Source organism: Phyllobates terribilis, unplaced genomic scaffold (genome assembly GCF_046119375.1).
Source record: "Phyllobates terribilis strain yellow unplaced genomic scaffold, ASM4611937v1 Scaffold_11__3_contigs__length_659146591, whole genome shotgun sequence".
In the NCBI taxonomy this organism is placed as follows: domain Eukaryota; kingdom Metazoa; phylum Chordata; class Amphibia; order Anura; family Dendrobatidae; genus Phyllobates; species Phyllobates terribilis.
In genome coordinates this window covers 556,225,695-556,244,579 of record NW_027362771.1, presented here as the reverse complement: position 1 = coordinate 556,244,579, position 18,885 = coordinate 556,225,695, and the positions used below count along the sequence as shown (strand labels likewise).

The window sequence follows — 18,885 nt, the reverse complement described above, 5'->3', positions numbered from 1 at the left end:
CTGGACCATTGAGCGTTGCACGGCACTCATCGGTGAACAAAACAGTTTTGAAGTCAGTCTTCATGTATTGTTTGGCCCACTGGAGCCGTTTCCGCTTGTGTACAGTAGATAGAGGAGGTCGACAAGATGGCTTACGCACAGCTGCAAACCTCTGGCGGACCCTGCATCTTGTTGTTCGGGGGACGTTGGAGGCACCAGCAGCTTCAAAAACTTGTCTGCTGCTATGACAAGGCTTTTTTGCCGATGCTCTTTTAACCTGACGTAATTGCCTGTAGGAAAGAGTCCTCCATTTTCCCTTATCAGCACGCACACGTGTGTACTGTGAATCAGCTACATACTTCTTGATTGTGCGATGATCAGGATGAAGTGTCTTGGCAATGTTGATTGTAGTCATGCCTTGACCTAAACACTCCACAATTTGTTGCTTCTCAGCAGCCGACACATCCTTTTTCTTTCCCATTTTGGCAGAAAATGTAGGCTGCTTAATAATGTGGGACAGCCTTCTTAAGTAGTCTTGCCTTTCATTGGACACACCTGCCAAACTAATTAGCACAGGTGTCTGCAATTGCTTTAGTGATATAAAGAGCCCTGACACACATCACCATCAATGAGTTCAACTGACAAACAAAAAAATTCTTCCCTTATCACTCCTAAACACTTTTTGCATAATAATTTGGAACACAGTGTACATGTGCTTTTCCACAAAACACCAGTGGTTCACGTAGTGAATCTTACAGTTCTAACTTGCCAACCGTGTTCTGTATGGAGTTGTTCAATAAAGGGCCCAAAATTAAGATAACATAGATGGGAGAGGTCTCTATGAATACGAATTCCTAAGTATTTGATACCCTGTGAGTGTCAGGCAAAGGGAAAGTTGGACTGGATGGAATCCTGTATGGATTTGGGGAGGGAGACATCGAGGGCCTCAGACTTCGCTGCATTAATTTTAAAATTTGACCATGTAACAAAGTGATCTATTTCAGCCATAACAGCAGGAATGGATATATGTGATTGAGTGATATATACTAGGACATCATCAGCAAATGCAGAGCACTTGTACTCGGTGCCTCCCACCTCAATCCACCTAATATTGGGGTTATTGCGAATTGATGAGAGCAGGAGCTCCGTCACTAGGATGTATAAGAGAGGGGACAGAGGACATCCCTGCCTTGTCACATTGGTGATTATGAAAGGTGATGAAAATGTTCCTTTTATCTTCAGCCTAGGTGATGTATTGCGATACAGGGCCGTGATTTTGCCTATAAAAGGGTCCCCTAGACCCCTACCCCAAGCTTTTTAAGAGAATAATATATGGCGTGCCAGAAGACTCTATGGAATGCTTTCTCAGCATCCAACGAGAGTATCTAATTACAAATTTTTAACTGCATCTAGCCCAGGAAATACTTTGTGCCTAGTAGCAGTGTCTGCTAGTCAGCGGATTATCCCAGCTGTTAAGCAAGCTACACCACCTGTAGTTTGGACACTTAGTTTTTTCAAAGGAAATGCTTCGGGCCCCCGAGAGACTCAGTGAAGAGCTCGGGGAGGTACCCAAGGCACAGGGGCTGGGACTGGCGGTAGGACGCTTTGCGGTGGACCGCCAAGCTCGATCCTTATAAATGCTTTTTAACTGCAGCAGCTTTAGTGGACGCTACTGGAGCTGGAATTACCGTGGCTGCTGGCTTGAGACTTGCCCTTCAATAGATCCTTGTAAAAGAATTTAAAGTGTACTCATTCAAATTAGAGAGACAATTTAAATTAAAAAGATTAGAGCTGCCTCCACCGCAGGGGGGCTCGCTCGACCCACCAGCGGACAGACACCAGTATTGGGAGAGGGGGGCTGGCCGTCAGGGTCCACCGCGGCTCTGGCACAAACCCGGCGACACGGAGGTCGCACGGGCAGGAACGGACTGTTCGTGTCGGCTTCGCACTTTTTTGGTTTTAGAAGGGCATGACATGCCTATATCTGTGTCTCCCCCTCCTTTTACGCCTCCACCTCTTTTCTTTTCGCATGACTATATGTACTTGTCATTTTTCCATGTGTTAGTTGTGTCTTCTAAGCAATTTGTCAGCTTTTGGACACCTTTGAAGTGTTTTCTATGTGTTTTCTATGTGTTTCTATGTGTTTTTGTTTGCCTGCCAATGGTTTTAATGGTGTTCAACGGTGTTCAACAAACAGTTCGACAAACAGTTCGGCGAACATACGGGTGTTCGACGAACCGAACCGAACTCGAACACTACGGGGGTGGCTCAACACTAAATGTTACACATGACCATGCCTGGCTGTAGGTTCAGTGTTGTCAGCGTCAGATCTGCCTGCTCTTTCAGAGCCATCCACAACTCTTCAGCTTTGTGCGGTTTGTCACCTAAGTACTATATTATGGAAAAGAAGCGGCAATATATTGTGTTAGAGGTCAAAATACATAAATACATAGGAAATATTGCATCTAGACTGATTTGTCACACATGAATTGGCCAAATTATGAGCAAAAAAACCTTCATTTTGTAAGTATATTTCATTAAGTGACAAATCAGTCTAGATGCAATATTTCCTATGTATTCATGTATTTTGACCTCTAACACAATATATTGCCGCTGCTTTTCCATTATATAGTATTTGCAGTCTTTTGCAGCAGGCATGTGTTCAGACCAATAGAATTGTTGGTCAGTTTTTTGCTTTACATGTAAGCATATTAGCTTCAGCACAGCATGATGCTACTTAGCCGAGGCAGTGCTGCAGTGCTTCGAGCTTGTGACTGAGGTGGTCATTACGGAGATGGAGGCTGAAGAGGAGAAGGAGGTGTAGGAGCTGTAAAATGTGGGGGCCAACCCTGATTAACCCAGGGCCCACAATCCTCAGCATCAGGAGGACGTGTTCACTAATCCAGTGTGCCGTCAGCAAGATGGAGGAGGCTGAGGAGGATGAGGTGCAGGAGCTGTAGACTGTGGGGGCAACCCTGATTGACCTGGGGCCCACAATCCTGGACGTCAAGAGGACGTGTTCCATCCCAAGGTCCGACTGGGTCCCGGCTTCCACTATGTTTACCCAGTGTGCCGTCAGCAAGATGTACTGTCCCTGCCCACAAGCACTTGTCCACAAGTCAATGGGTAGGTGGACTTTCCCAGTTATTGCATTGTTGAGGGCACGGCTAATGTTTTGGGACACCTGCTTGTGTAATGCGGGGATGGCACACCGGGGGAAATAGTGGCGGCTGGCAACGGAGCACTGAGGGATGCAATGCTTCCATCTCTATGAGCCTAAAAGGCAACATTTCGAGCACAAGAATTCATAAAATGTGGGAATTTAGTAGTGTGGCCTGTGGGGCTTTGGCTGCGTATTTGCGCTTGCATTCAATGGACTGGGGTAGGGACAACTGAATGCTGCGCTGGAGCAAGGACGTGGACGTGCTTGCTGATGGTGCTAGTTGAGAGTGTGTAACGACGGGTACAGAGCGGGAGGCATCTTTGCATGCACTATGAACAGGGGATTGGCATGCACACATAACAGTAGAAGAAGCAGTGGTATCACCCACAGACACTGTTTCTAGACGCTGGCATTCTGCCCACCTAGTCGGGTGCTTTACTGCCATGTGGTGGTGGTCAGGCTGTAAGTTTTGCTAACCCTGCTGATGCTGGCCTGGCAGTTGGGGCAAATGGCCTTTTTGGGGTTATCTGCAGAGTCTATAAAAAACAACCAGACTCGGGAAGACCTAACAGTTGTACTGGCAACTTCCGTCGTGTTTGTCTTCCAGGGAATGGTTGCCTGCCTTGTGTCTGCGGCCATCACACTGCTTCTTTCTGCCTATTGTAGTGCTATGTATTCCTCCCCCTGTGTACTTCTGTCATTGCTCTGCACGTCCCCCTGCTAGGTTGGGTCAATGACTTCATCGTCCACCACCTCGTCTTCCACTTCCACACCCTGATCTTCCTCCTGACTTTCTGGCAATTGTGTCTCATCATCATCATCCACCTCTTACGACAGTGATTGCACTTTCCCACCGTTGCCTTCGTGTGACCATATCTGCTCAAATATTTGGGCATCGCTGCCCACGATTTCCTCTTGCCCCGCTTCAAGTGGACCGGGTGAGAAGCCCGAACCTATAAATGGAAAAGTGAACAGCTCTTTGGAGTGTCCAAGTGTGGGATCAGTTGTCTCCGGGAACTCAAAGTACAAAGATCCCAGCACTCACATCTATACGATTAATTCATTTATTCCACATGTAAGAGAACTACACCAAAATGTTTCAGCCCCTTGTGGTTTTTTGTCAATTGTGTCTCCGGGCACTCGGCATGGTGGGAGAAAGGAGGATCAGGGTAAGGCATATGCGGTCCAGACTCACGGCTACTGAGACTTGACCGTGTGGAAGACAGGGTGGTGGTGGTGGCAAAGTGACTGGAAACATTATCTGCTATCCAACCAACAACCTTTTGACACTTCTCTGGGTTCAAAAGAGGTGTGCTCTGGTCCCATAGCAATTGGTACAGGAAGGTTGAGCGACAAGATGTGCGTGTTTGTTGTGGCACAATTTCAGCTTGCCCGCAGCCTCGGCCTAGGCATTCACCATCACCATCATATCCACTTCCACGTCCCTTGCCATGCACCTTGCCCATTTTAAATGGAGTATATTTTTCACGTCACTACAAATGGCTTGATTTTTATCGCTGTAATATGGAAAATATCTGACTGTATTCTGCAGTAGAGATGAGTGGTGTTTGACTTGAACTGTTCGCCAATCTCAAATTCGAGCTGTTTTGGGTGGTGTTCGAGCCGTTCGATGAACCCGAACGATTTGCAAAAAATTCGGCTGTTCGAGGTTATGTTCGATAACTGTTCGCGCACCAAAAGCGTAACTGGATTTTTTCACAGTAATACTGTTAATCAAAGTTAATAGATAGTTTCAGTGTAGAGTGGGAGGGGGGAGGGGCAAGGGATGGATCTCTGCAGAAATAATGCCGATCTCCATTTTTTTTTTCCTCATTTACAGTGGGGCGGTGCAGTCTGTCAGCCTATCAGCAGCACACACACAGCGAAGTGCTTTTTTTTCACACAAGCAAGGGCATGTGTTATTGGCTGTGTATGTCACCCAGACCCAGCCATTTTCCCTGTCGTCACCATTTTCTCACTGCTGCAGCTGAGTGTTAGACTGCACCGCTGCTGCAGTGGGCGTTATACAGTATAACTGTGTGAATTGCGAGTGAATTTGCAGTTACATAGAGAGATAGGTTTAGGGAGTAGGGACTAGTTGTAATTGCAGCCCTTTTGATGGCTAGGTTACAGCAGTTCCTAGCACTTTTTGCCAGGCAGGTCTGTGCCAGTGCTGTACAAGTGTTTTTCACAGCATTTGGCTAAGTGTAGCTCAGCCAATCCTTTTGGGCCTGTAGCAGTGTCTGTTACTCATTGGAGTAGCCTATCTGTGTTGCAAGCTACACCACCTGTATATCTAATACCAATTTTTTACTGCATCTAAGCCAGCCAATCCTTTTGGGCCTGTAGCAGTGTCTGGTAGTCAGTGGAGTAGCCCATCAGAAGCAAGCTACACCACCTGTGTATCTAATAACAATTTTTTTAATGCATCTAACCCAGTAAATCCTTTTGGGCATAGCAGCAGTGTCTGGTAGTCAGTGGAGTAGCCCAGCTGTTTTGCAAGCTACACCGCCTGTAGATCTAATTACAAATTTTTAACTGCATCTAGCCTAGGCAATACTTTGGGCCTAGTAGCAGTGTCTACTAGTCAGCGGAGTAGCCCAGCTGTTAAGCAAGCTACACCACCTGTCGTTTGGACACTGAATTTTTTCAAAGTAAACGCTTCGGGCCCCTGGGACACTCAGTCAAGAGCATTGGGGAGGTGCCCCAAGGCAAAGGGGCTGGGACTGGTGGTAGCACGCCTTACAGAGGACTGCCAAGCTCGATCCTTATTAAAGCTTTTTAACTGCAGCAGCTTTAATGGACGCTACTGGAGCTGGAACTCTTTTTTTATTATAAAAATTCAAAACTCATACAAAACGCAAATATAACCACAAATACAAACATACAAGAAACAAAAACCCCAACAAGACATAGCCCAAATCCAAAATCACAGAGTCCAGTTAAAATAACATGTACGGTAAGAAAAAGTCTCTCCCTCGGCTAGGGAAGACCTCAACTTGCCCCTCATAGCCCCGACCCCTTCCATTCACCACATTCATACCTGTACATTCACCGCACAACGGGACCGGGGGGGCCCAGAGAGGGGGACATACACAAACTTATGTGCCACAGATGTTTTTTGCTTTTTCTTTACTTTCTTCCTCTTCGTACCTTTCCTGGTTGCCTTGTCCTCGCAGATCTCGTCCCCGAACATCAGCTGAGTAAATCGTACCGGGCACTTGATCTGCCTGATCTGCTTCATGACGAGGCAACCCCCCTCACTGCTGCTACTACCGCCCTCCTCATCCTCCCCCCTCATCCTCCCCTTCGCTCCCGCTGCCCTCTGAAGGGCCAGAATCAGACGGGAGACCCATCTGCTCAGGGGCTATCCCACTATGCGATGCCTGGAGATCACTTACCAGGCCACCAGATGGCGGGTAGGGCAAGACCTCCTCCTCACAGTCCTCTTCCTCCTCATCCTCCACCACCACCCCCTGGCTGGAGCTCCATGACCCCTCCAGAGATCCACCGGCCATGGCTCTGAACTGGTCATCATTCTCGAGTTTCTCCCGGAATGGCCCGCTGCCGGCCAGGATGGTACACCGCCGGCTCTCCACCTCCTGAATGATTTCCTTGATCTTCCTGACCGCGGCGGATAGCTCAGGATTTTGTGCTGCTAGAGGCCCTATCGGACCCCTCCTGAGCTACCCTCAACTCCCCCCAGAGGGATTTTAGCTTCTTAGAGGCATCCTCATACTCGCAGAGGTGCGCATGGATGCGGGAGCCATAGCTGACCGTGGACTCCTTCGCCACCTTGGTGCCCCAATCAAGGGGTACCGCTGCAGCACCCCTGCTCATACTCAGCCTACCTCCGGGGGAGGAGCCACTGCGGCCGTGGCCTTGGGGGTCCCTCTGGTCTTCATGCTGGACCCCTTGCCTTTTCCGGACCAGGTCCTGGTCATCCCGGCCGGGATGTTATTCCTCCCGCCCCCCCACCAGCTTGGACCGGGGGGCAGGAGCCGGGGGCCCAGCCCCAGAGGCCAATCCAAGAACAAGCCTGCTTTCCTAGGAAGGGGGCAGACATAAAGTCCCAGATGGAAAAACAAAACCTCCCTTCCCAGGAGCTCTCTCTACACCCCAGACACAGCAGCACACGGCAGGCTCCACTTCTTCCTGCTACCGCGGCTGCTGGCAGCAGACTTGCCCTCCAATAGATCCTTGTAAAAGGATTTAAAGTGTACTCATTCAAATTACAGAGCCAATTTAAATTACAGAGCTTAGACCTGCCTCCACCGCGGGGGGTCTCGACCCACCAGAGGACAGGCACCAGTATTTGGAGAGGGGGGCTGGCCATCAGGGTCCACCGTGGCTCTGGCACAAACCCGGCGACACGGAGGTCGCACGGGTAGGAACGGCATGGCTGTGTCGGCTTCGCACTCTAGCGTAGTCCCTCTGCCCGCTCGCATCCGTAACCTCAAAGGGATGCGCAAGCGGATTTTCTTCACAGGGCTGTTCCCCGCCCAGCAGGAACGTGGGGGAGCTCAAGTTGGCCTTCCACCGTACTCCCTTACCTCCCTCGCCCTCTTTCCTTCTTCCATTCTCCATCTAACCCTTCAGCTCTGTGGTGTCCGCGCTCCCTCCAGCTCTCTCCTTCTCACAGGTGGACTACAGCGTGTATTCACACTGTGGCGAATCTTTTGGGCCCTGGCATAAGAAGTCGTCGAGGTAATGGATAATATGTGCCCCCTAAAAGCGTTCATGACGACCCATTCGAGGAAGCAACTAAACACCTCAAATAGTGAGCAGGATATGGAGCACCCCATGGGCAAACAACGATCTATATAGTATGCTCCTTCCCAGAAGCAGCCCAATAGGCGGACACTATTCGGAGGCACAGGTAGTAAGTAAGCGGAATGCCCCCTCAATGTCTGTTTTGGCCATTAGGGTGCCCCTTCCCAACTTCTTGACCCGCCTGATTGCCTTGTCAAAGGTTGTACAGTATATACTACTGTACTTGGTTCCGCATCGATGTTGTCGTTTACTGACCTGCCCCTTGGATATGACAAATGGTGGGTTAGTCCGAATGGATTGGGTTCCGTTTTTGGCACTACTCCCAGCGGGGATACCACTACGTCTTGTAAGGAGAGTGTTCTGAATAGAACCACCATTCTACCTAAAGATATTTCTTTTTTTAATTTTCTTGTCACGACGTCTGAGTGTTGGTAGGCTGATTTTAGATTTTTATTCCAGCCTTTCTTGATTTTAGAAGGGCATGACATGCTTATATCTGTGTCTCCTCCTCCTATTACACCTCCACCTCTTTTCTTTTCGCATGACTATATGTACTTGTCACTTTTCCATGTGTTAGTTGTGTCTTCTGAGCAGTTTGTCAGCTTTTGGACACCTTTGAAGGTGTTTTCTATGTGTTTTCTATGTGTTTCTATGTGTTTTTGTTTGCCTGCCATTGGTTTTAACGGTGTTCGACGAACCGTTCGACGAACCATTCGGCGAACATACCGGTGTTCAGCGAACCGAACCCGAACACTACAGGGCTGGCTCAAGACTATTCTGCTGTGCTAAGAAGCAAATGGAGGAAAAAATGGTGTCTGGATTGCTTTATAGGTTTTTAAGCAATCAGGATTACCCCTGGCCCCTGATATCTGGGGCTATGTCTACAAATATCTGTAACACCAGGATCAGACCGAATGTGAAATGGACACTATTGTGCTGCCTGCCTGAGTTGCTTTTTAAGCAAATAATCAAGATTAAGTTAAAAAAAAAATAGCCCTAGCCCCTGATATCTTTGGCTATGTCAACAAATATCTGTAACACCAGGATCAGACAGAAAGTGCAATGGGCACTATTGTGCTGTATAGTGTTCACAAATTTCTCTGCCTGCCTAACTCCTGTTATCACCACTGAATATATGCAGCTGGATTAGTCCTCAGAAGGACTGTTAGTTCAGATGGATATATAGATATGTTCTGGAATACCTATACTAACTAATAAACAAGCAAATCTCTCCCTCACACAGCAGCACCTCTCCCTACTCTGCCTGGTTCCCGTGTAGACTGTGACGAGCATGGCGGCGCCAGGTCTTATACAGACCCGATGACGCTATGTGGAAGCCAATCACTGTAATGCCACAACCAACATGGCTACGGCATTACATTGCGTGGCAAGCAATCCTTGCATGTTGATTGGCTCTCTAAAGAGCACCAAACATGCAAGGCGGGGACCCGAGCTCCCGCCCGAACAACCTGGAAATACTCAGCGAGTGCCGAGCATGTCTAGCAGGCTGATGCTCGGTCAAGTACCATGTAGTGGTGAGCACGTTCGCGCATCACTACCAGGAAACAATTGTGAAATTGTATTTTTTTGCAAATTCACTTCACTTGGAATTTTTTTTTCATTTTATAATACTCCATGCCGTTTGATAAAATGGATTATGTTGTTCAATAGTAAAACTAGTGTCACACAAACAAGTCATTGTATGGCTTTATCAGCAGGAACATAAAAAAGTTATGGCCCTTGAAAGAAGCAGAGAGAAAAATTGAAGCGTAACAGTGAAAAATTGCTTGGTCTTTAAAACTTTAATATGCTGATCTAACACTAGAGATAACAAGGTTGCTAAGGTAAGAAGAGGCTGCTCACACTGCTGTCCATCCTGTCTATAGATCTAATACTGGAGATACAAGGAGTACTAAGATAAGAAAAGACTGCTCAAACTGATGTCCACTGTCACTGTCTGTCTAATCTAATATCGGAGATATCATGGGGTGCTGAGGTAAGAAGAGGCTACTCACACTGCTGTACATCCTGTCTATAAATCTAATACTGAAGATACCAGGGTTGCTGAGGCAAGGAGAAGCTGCCCACACTGCTGTCCAACATGTTAATTTGATCTAATACTGGATATACCAGGGGTACTGTGGTAAGAAGAGGCTGCTCACACTGCTGTCCATCTGGTCTCTCTGATTTAATACTGGAAATACAACAGGTGTTGAGGTAAGACCAGGCTGCTCACACTGCTGTCCATCCTGTTTTTATGAATTCTGAGTGGCTGCTGTGATCTGGTGAAAGCTTGACAGAAAATGGCCTAAAGTATCTTCAGGTGGCAGCTACAGAGTTTCTACTGCACATGCTAAAAGGAAGCAGCCCTATTAATATTCTTAAACAGTTTTCTATCAGTGAAACTAGAAGGCAACCATTTTAATTCTGTGATGCATTCATATAACAAAATGTGTTTGATTTGCTAATGAAAGGTATTTCAATGCCATCTACTTTATTTATTTTTATCTCTGTCTGGAGAACACTTTTAAGGAGGTTGAACATAGATGAAAGCTATGTAGATTAGCTTGCATATCCTTCAGAGAAACAATTCAGGGTGCTTTCTATTACAGCAAGCTTATCCCCATATTATTTGAACCAAAGGAGAATTCTCTACATGTATGTTTTTATTTTTATTTTTGAGCAACTACCATGTTTCCTTTTAACATTACAATAGCCCCCCAAACATCTTTATTTCTCAGACTGTAGACAAGAGGATTCAACAATGGAACTAGTACAAGATAAAGCATGGACAGAAACATATCTTGTTCCATAGAATCATCAGAACCTGTTTTCATGTACAAGAACAGACTTGGTGTGTATAATAACGTAACAGTGAGGATATGGGAGGTGCAACTGGAGAAAGCCTTCATACGTCCAGCTGAAGAATGAATCTTTAATATGGCGGAGAAGATAAAAACATATGAAAAAATGGTGAGAATAAATTGTACAAGAAAAATACCGCAAAGTTCAAAAAACATGAAGACTTTCCGGCTCTGAGTGTCAGTAGTGGAAAGATCAACTAAAGAATTGAGGTCACAATAGAAATTATTGATAACACGTGAATCACAGAATTGTAGAACAGATGTCAGTAATGTATGTAATAGAGAGTTTAATGCACCAAGAAGCCAACAGGCAGCGGCCATTCCAATGTACACGTTCTTTCTCATTATTCTGAAATATTGTAAGGGCTTACATATCGCCACATAGCGATCATAGGCCATCGATGTCAGCATGTAAACTTCACCATTAACACATAAAAGGAAGAAAAATAACTGTGTCATACAGCAACTAAAAGAGATCCTGTGATCCTGTGTCCAGGTGATAAAAAGTAGTTTAGGGATCGAAGTAGAGATGGATGAGACATCTAGAACGGCAAGGTTACTCAAGAAGAAATACATTGGGGTGTGTAATTTTTCTACCAAACACACAAGAAAGAGAATTGTCAGATTCCCCAACATAGCGAATATATAAATAATCAAAATTCCAAAAAATAGCTGAAGCTGGCCCCATGAAGACATAGAGAAGGCGGCAATGTGAAATTCATCTTAGGTGCTTCGGTTTGGACAGTCACTCATGTTGTCTTTCCAAAGATACAACGGTTATGTGTCAATGGATCTAATTCCACAATGCAACCAATACTAAATAAATCTATCATGTTTCATATTTATTAGGAATGTAGGAATTTTTCCAGTTATTTAAACTATATGATGACAAGTTTGGATTAATCTCAGATATGACAATGGAAGGATTTAATCACGTTAAGTAAATGAAATATAAAAATAAAAGTATATAGGTAGCAGAAACGAAATCAATATAATACATAAAACCAACTGTCTTCCAGATATCTTTTCTGAACATGATAGTCATCAAGAAGAGTTATGTTCCACAGAGCCCTCTTTTAGCACCCCCTACAGTGCTTAGTGGGAGGCTAACTGGTAAAAAGACTGCAATGCAATGTATTTTATTCCTATTCTCCAGTATAAGAAAAGTTTATTTTTTTTCTACATTTATTTTGTAAGAGATAAGAGATAGCAATATCCCAAACACCTAATAAACTAGCTTGTAAATACTATGGACAACAATAAAGAGTTATATACAATTTATATTTATGTGCATTGACGCAATGTAATTACCTGGAGAACCAATGCTAGGATTAGTATTCTTACAGTAGGTCTCACTCATCTGGTAAAACATAAAGAAGCCTGCTTATAAATGTTACATAACCCTCCAGGAATTGGGGCCAATTGAGAAATTACAAAACATAATAAATACCTTTTGTATGTTGATAACTAGCACATAAAATGCACACTTTATTTATATTGCTAGTTTTAATTATTTAAGGTTCATTAAAAAATCTTGTATTTTACTGGCTAAGATGCAGCAGACCATAAGACGCACCCCAAATTTTGAGTCGGAAGACAGGAAAAAATTTTTTTTTAATGTGTCAAATGGGAGCCCATCTTATAGTCTGAATTTAGTTTGCTTACTGGAGGGGTGGCGGCAGGAGAGCGGTGTCAAAGGAGGCAGGGTCGCCGCTGCAGGAAGCCGGCAGCGGCAGGAGTGGGGCGGTGCTGCGGGCCCTGGACTGGGATGATGCGGTGTCCTGGCAGTGGGTTTCAAGAAAATGTTAGTGGTGTAGGTAGGAGCAGATACCCCGCTCTGCACATTGATCTTCCGGTGGGGGGCTTCAGGAAAATGGGCGCCAAAGTCATTGAGCCGAGATCTAAATTTGTGCATGTGCCGCCTCTGATGACCATTTTCCTGAAGCCCACTGCCGGGAGATTCTTCTTAGCTCTTAGACCCATAGTAAAAAACAAATAGCCCTGGACAACAGAGAAAAAGAAGCCAGCTCACCTACACTCCTGGGCGTCCTGGAACACGGAATCTCACTTGCAAACAGAGATTAAGAATGCGTTCCAGCTTCCATCGTGGATCAAAGCTTTGACAAAGTTCGCATATTGAGTTTGAAATGCGTTGCTATGACTATCAAATTTCATATGGAATTGCCATTATAACAATAAACTTCTTTTATCCACGATGGAAGCTGGAACACATTCTTAAGCCCTGGATAGCCCCTTACAGAAAAACACTGTAGAAAATTGAGATTCTCGCTCCTCCTGTACCAGTCGGTTACTCGTTCTTGTTCAAATTATTGTACTTGCTGTTTGCTAGGTATACTCCTTTTCACATGTAAAGCGCCATGGAATATAAGGCGCTATAATAAATAATAATAATAATAATATTACACACCAGAAAACATGATGCCAATAAAAAGTTCTATTACCAAAAATGGCAAACAGAATAATTGCTACAGTTGTGACCAAACGTTTTGAGACTGACTAACACAAAGTTTTGTTTTCACAAAGTTTGCTACTTAAGTGATTTTCAAACTTTTAGTCCATTGATTCTATGGTTCAGTACAATTATAATCATTTCATAAGTTTTTACACTTTTATTGACAAATACTTCAAGTTTGTGCAAAGACTCAATATTTATAGTGCTGACCCTTATTTTTCAAGACTTCTGCCCATCTCCCTGGATATCAGCTTCTGGGTCAAGTCCGGACTGATGACAACATATTCTTGTCTAATCAGTGCTTGGCGTTTTTCACAATTTCTTTGGTTTTCTTCCACCCGCTTTTTGAGAATTGACCACAGGTTCCCAATGGGATTGAGATCTGTGGAGTTTCTTGGGCATGGACCTAAAATTACAATTTTGCGTTCACTGAGCCATTCAATTATCACTTTTGCCTTGTGACATGGTCTTCATCATGCTGGAAAAAGCATTGATCACCAAATTGTTCCAAGATGGTTGGGAGAAGTTGCTCAAGGAGGATGTTAGATCCAACTGGCAGTGTTCTTAGGCAAAATTATGAGTGAGTCCCCTACCTTGGATGAAAAGCAACAACAACACACGAATGGTCTTATGATGCTTTACTTTTGGCATCTCACAGGACACATGGTAGTGCTAACCTTTTCTTCTCCAGACAATCATTCTTCAAGATGAACTAATCAGTCTAAAGGGGACTTCATCAGAGAAAATCAGCAGGTTACTCAGCTTCTCTAGTTTCAGAGTACAAGCGCAGGCATGCAAACTGCAAAATTTAGACAGTGTTCAACCTTACAGATGAAGCGCTGTCAATCAAGATAAGGGTCTATCTTAAATAGGCAAATAATAGGGTGCAACAGTTCACCAAACTATGCCAAGGTGGCACCAAAGTGCCCTCCTTTGCATATTAAATGAAAGATTTTTCAGCAAATCTTAAGTTCAACTGTATATGCCTGGTATGATTTTTATAGGTGCTGCACCCCTTGTATAAATGTTTATGCAGTATAATTGACCTTTTGAGGTGGCAGACTCCCTTTAATAGTTTATTTGTATCAAATAACAAAATTCAAAAATGAATCACCAAAAGAGAAATCTAATTGAAATCAATATTTGGTGTGTGACCACCCTTTGCTTTCAAAACATCATCAATTCTTCTAGGTACACCTGCACACAGATTTTGAAAGAACTTGACAGGAAGGATATTTCAAATGTCTAATTTTCTGTGTATGAGGCTTGTGTAAATCCTTCTGTCTTTTCATGTAATCCCAGATTGGCTGGATTATGTTGAGCTCTGTGGGGGCCATATTATAAGTTCCAGAACCCCTTGTTTTTCTTTACAGTAAAGATAATTTTTAATGACATTGGCTGGATTTGGGGTCATTTCCCTGCTGCAAAATAAATGTGAAGCCAATCAGACACCTACATGATGGTATAATATAATGGAAAAGTATCTGCCTGTATTTCTCAGCATTGAAGACACCTTTAATCGCGATCAAATCCACCATTTGCTGAAATGGGGCCCCAAACTTGCAAGGAATCTCCACCATGCTTCACTGTTGTCTACAGACATTGCACTACCAGCCCTTTGGTGAAAAAACTGCCTTCTGCAACAGTCAGATGTTTAAAATGTTGATTCATCAATCCAAAGCACCTGCTGTCATTTTTCCGCACTCCAGTTCATCTGTTTTCGTGCATAGTTGAGTTGCTCTGCTTTTTTTCCATGTTTAAGTTATGGCTTTTAATTGCAATTTTTCCTTGAATAGGCTAGACTTCTTTGAATAGTAGATGGATGTAGCTGGGTTCCACTGGTTTCTGCCAGATCTGAACTAAAAGCACTACTTGACGTTTTCCAATTTCGAAGGGAAGTAAGCTTGATGTGTTTTTCATCTGCTGCACTAAGCTACCTACAGTCCTCAAAGTTGCCAATTTCTTGGTGCTTCTACAAAAGATATTGAACAGCACATGTTGAATGTTACGGGTCCGGGTGGTGGAACCTCTGTGCCGAGGTGCAAGGACGGACCCAGAGGGGCGTGACTAAGTATCCACCCGAACCGACCCTGGTCGTACGGCAGCAAACGACACCGTGACCAGGGAGGATCCGGGCAGAGGGACCAGGTGCTACTCTGGGGACGACCTTGTAAGAGAGCAGGTGACTCCCATGGGTCAGATGGCTGGGACTGACCGGTATGGTGGATGGACACAGCAAGCAGGCGGAAGTCTCTGGTAGCTGACAGGTGGTCACAGTTCGAGAAAGCAGGGCCAGTAACAGTCTTTAGGTTTACCAGGAAGGTGGTCACAGCAAGTGACGGCAGGGTCTCCAGGCAGGCTGGCAGAAAACAGGCAGGTGCTCCCAGGTGAGCGGGCAGACCGACGAGGCGGGTAACTGACAGGTAACTGGTGGGCGCTCCCAGGTGAGCGGTCTGTCAGACGAGGCAGGTAACAGGCAGGTAACTGGTGGACGCTCCCAGGTGAGCGGTCTGACAGACGAGGCAGATAACAGGCTGGCAGGCAGGACGAGAAGTCAGGCTAGCAGCGGAACCTGAGGGCTGAAGCACAGGTGAGACACAGTGCAAACAACTTTGCTCGGGCACCTCCATTTTGGAGGAGGTGCCTTACATATGGGAAGTCCTCCAGCAATTGGCCGGGGACTCCTTAGGACGACACGCGCGGCCCCTTTAAGAAAGGGGGAGCGCGCGCGCGCCCTAAGCACAGTACCCGGGAAGGAGCACGCACCGTCAGCAGCGAGGGAAGGAGCGCTGGAGGACGCTGCTCGCTGAACAGGAAGGTGAGAGGGACGGCGTCTCTGCCTAGCAGGAGGCAGAGACGCCGATGCTACATTGAAATTATGTGGTTTGAAGGAAAAGGGAGGTTATTACTCCAAATATTGATTTGATTTAGATTTTGTTCATTCACTGTTCACTTTGTTAATTGATAAAAATAAACTACTAATATTTCTATTTTTGAAAACATTCTTACATTGCAGCATTTTTCCACACCTGCCTAAAACTTTTACGCAGTACTTCATCAATATAGTAAGACTAAAAATTACTTTTGCTGCAGAGGATAAGTTCAATATAGTTATCAGCCTCAAAAAACACAAATTAACAGCACGTCAGATAGGATTAACAGGCATCAAGTAGCAGACACATCTCAAGATATATAGATAGATATATATATATATATATATATATATATATTTACAGAAATGCTGCACTGCAATGGGTACGGCCTGTGTGACTACATTTGCCAACCTCTTCCCAGGGTACTGGGAGAGGGAGATATTTGCCGCTGGGTGCGAATATGTGCAATGCTGGTTACTTTACATAGATGACCTCTTTATCATTTAGCAATGTACAGAATGTGATTTGCATTGATTCATGGATCAGGGCAATGTGAACGTGTTCAACATTAAGTTGACCTATTTATATAATACAAGTAAGGTGGAGTTTCTGGACATCACAATTAGTGTTGAGCCACCCCCGTAGTGTTCGAGTTCGGTTCGTCGAACACTGTTAAAACCAATGGTAGGCAAACAAAAACACATAGAAAACACCTTCAAAGGTGTCCAAAAGCTGACAAACTGCTCAGAAGACACAACTAACACATGGAAAAGTGACAAGTACATATAGTCATGCGAAAAGAAAAGAGGTGGAGGAGTAAAAGGAGGGGGAGACACAGATATAGGCATGTCATGCCCTTCTAAAACCAAAAAAAGTGCGAAGTCGACACGGCCAGTCCATTCCTGCCCATGCGACCTCCGTGTCGACGGGTTTGTGCCAGAGCTGCGGTGGACCCTGATGGCCATTCCCCCTCTCTCAATACTGGTGCCTGTCCGATGGAGGGTCAAGCCCCCCCGCGGTGGGGGGGGTAACATCTGCAGAAGAAAGACCATCTTCCAGCCAAACTAAGATGTCTACTTCTTTTCGTGGACAATGTGATACGATCCCTTTCTTACGGACACGCCCATCGCTACAAATTCCAGATGAGGCACAAAAAGGGCAGGTGCTTCAACGTATATCAAGTACTCCTTCAAGTGGGCTCTCCTCCACCTCAACTTCAACATCACAAATACTCCAGTCCTCAGAGGTGTCACCCCAATCGCTCTTGCTTCCTCACAGTTCCCAAGTCTCCAGCTGCCTGTCTGAGAATGGGGTAACACAGATGATTGAGTCTGCACAGCTGTTTACTCATACTATAGCCTGGGAAATGGAGGTCTGCTCCAGAGCTTCTGTTATTCCAGACGAGGAAATGATCTGCACTGATGCCCAGAATCTTTATGAGTCGGATCCAGGACCAGATGAAGAAGGCTCTGAGCATAATGTAGACCCTAGTTCCCAAACTGTAACTCCTGTTGGTGGAGACAATGATGAAGACGATGATGAGACTCAAATACCTGATTGGAGCAACAGCTTGACTTTTCGGTCAGGGCAGGAAGAGGTTGGCTCTGAGGATGACGGGTGTGAGAACACACAGGGTGATGATGACGAGGTTGGAGATCCCACTTACTGTCAACCCACAGTCAGCCAGTCGATGAGGTCAGCAGAGGAGGTGGAGGAGGATGTGACTAGCCCAGGGGATGGGGATGACTCGGTACCCGGGCCTTTGCCTGGCCTTTGGGATGTCGCGGTGGTCAGCTTCCGGGCCCGTACCCTGAGGTCAGTCTTAAAAAGGGTGGATAATTTTTAATTTTATAAGAGTTCGTGATGCACCTGTGGTATCTGGTGAGAAACACCAGCACTGCAGTAGTCCACTGGGGCCGGTGATAAGGAAGCTCGATGGTATAGCTCCCCACCGGTAGAGCTAGGCCTCAGAAAAGCGTATGCAAGGGGGAATGCAGGACAGGCGAGACCCAGCTGAGTCAGAGCAAGAGCGGGAACGGACACGGCAGTCACTTCAGAACCTTTTACTGGTGGAAATTCAGGCACATCCCGGAGCACTGTAGGGTGAAAGGTGCATATCAGGATCCTCCCCAATGAGCGGGTGTAGGGCCTCCTGTTTCTTGCCTCTGCGTAGTAAGTTTCGGACCTGCCTGGAGCTAGGCCTAACTTTGTCTCTGTCCTGGGCTGGCTGACCTTGTGGTAGGGCCTTGTCTTGGAGTTCACGCTCCCAGTATGCGGGGCCTAAGCGTCTCCTGGCTCTGTTCCGTATTAGCACCTTAGCGATTCTGGGACTTGTAGTTCTCCAGGGATTCTGGTTATGCCTTACTGGGTCATAGAGATCCCGGTAAGCTCGGATATGGTGTCCGGTAAATGCTTCGGGGTTAAGTACTAACTCTCCACTCACCTTCGGCCTACTCGGGCCCTCTCTAGGCTATACACACTAATGGCAACTTGCCGCGCTTCACCGATCTTATGGCGCCGGCACACCTTAAGCTCTAACTGGGCTCCCTGAATCTAGCTAACAGGAGCCTCGTGCTCCACTGCTGAACTATTAACAGAGTTCTCTAGACTAGACTGAGCTCCACTGCAGACTGACCTCTCTTAGGCTTTTCTACTGCAGGAACTCTTCAGAGGAACTGAACTGCCTAGCTCCACCTTCCCTAACGGGCTCCCTCTGCTGGTCTGAGGTGGAAGGTGGAGATGTGTGAATGTTTATGGGGG

General features: G+C 45.7%; 1 pseudogene; it reads right to left on the bottom strand.

The window, feature by feature from the left end:
- Positions 1 to 10,587: 10,587 nt before the first annotated feature.
- LOC141167352 (olfactory receptor 5AR1-like) lies at positions 10,588 to 11,532 on the bottom strand (annotated as a pseudogene).
- Between the last annotated feature and the right edge of the window lie 7,353 nt (positions 11,533 to 18,885).